Consider the following 1,533-nt stretch of genomic DNA (forward strand, 5'->3'; position numbering starts at 1 on the left):
CTTATTCTGGATTTGTTTGTAAAGTTGTTTTATTTTTCCTTGTGAAGATGAAAACACAGCTGCAGTCCCCAGCTCTGTGTTTCCTCGCCTGTGGCTCAGGGACACTGYTGTAAATGACACTGCACAGGTCAGAATCCAGAGCTCTGGACTGTGACATTGCTCAGCCATCAGATTTGGCCAYGTGTTATGGGAAAAGTCCCTTTCTTTTAAGTCACTAAATACCATCAAACAAATGTTGAGCTGTGATATTGAAAAAAACCCTGCAAAACCGGTTTCTATGACGTCTGTGAGCAGCAGCAAAAGAGATCACTCTCTCCTATAAAGAAAAGAACCTCACAGGAAGAGTGGTCATCTCCATACTACCTAGTGTGGAAACAACAACAGCCAGTTTATTGAAAACCTAGGCACAGGTAAGTACATTCTGTCTGATTTTGTGCTTTTGCCAATCAAACTAGTGTGTTCTTCTCATCTTTTCACAAAAGAAACAGTGGCTTATTCAAAGGAGAAGTTTTCTGTCATTCAGATCTCCTTGGCTATGCAAAGAAAACATTTGCCAGTGTATAATGGAATGCTGGTTGAATGTTATCGACTAGCTTTTGTGGTGTCCCACATAAATCCCTAGTGCCTCACTTTATGCAGCAGCCAAACACATTTAATATGTTTGGCTGCACCAGAGAGAAATGAAGAGCAGCAGCAGGTACATTTCTTAAACATTGTGCTTTCAGGCTGTAAGAGCTGAGGAGTCCAGAGTGCTGTGGGAAGGAGGCAGCAGCAGCCATGAGATGCTGAGCTCTCCCTACTATATTAGGTAACAAGGAAGTGGAGAAAGCTGTGCAGGATAACAAGTAGGATGAAAAATGGTATGTTTCTCTTTCACCCTCTTCACTATGTTTCTCTGTGGTACATAACCAAGCAATTTAAGGCTATGTTTTAAACTCTTTTTGGAAAGTGATGGTTAGCTAAATATTGGTGACAATCCGACATATTGCTTCTCTTACAGCTGAGGATGGTGTTGAACAGAAGGTGTTGACCTCTGATCAGTGTGCAGAAGCATTAGTGAACTCAGCTGTGGCATCCTGAACCTACACTTTTACAATTCATGTGTCTACAGCTGAAAATCACTGCCACCATCAAAGCYAGCACACCTGTAGGAAGAAACACCAAAGAATAAATGAGGGTGGAAAATCAGTTATTCTCTAACTATTAGAAACTAATCTTGCTTCAAATGATTTATAGCACAGACAAAGTTGGGGGTACCACAGCATCCAGATGGGCCTAAAAAGAATGATGATTGGGTCTTGTTACCATCAACCTCATCCTTGTCTTTGCAATCWTCCTGAAGCAGCATCCCACCAGCATCACACCAGCTTTAAGAAGTAGCTTGTTAACAAACTCATTGATGATAATTTTTATTATTTTTATCATGAAAAATTTCAATAATGGTGATTTAACATCTGGTATGGAGAGGAACACAGCACGTSATGTGCATTACCTGCTCACTGTTAACTCCAGGCAACATTACTCAAACAGGGA

The sequence above is a fragment of the Malurus melanocephalus genome, unplaced genomic scaffold (assembly GCF_030028575.1).
Source record: "Malurus melanocephalus ecotype Western Australia unplaced genomic scaffold, MMel_1.1 scaffold_123, whole genome shotgun sequence".
Taxonomy (NCBI): domain Eukaryota; kingdom Metazoa; phylum Chordata; class Aves; order Passeriformes; family Maluridae; genus Malurus; species Malurus melanocephalus.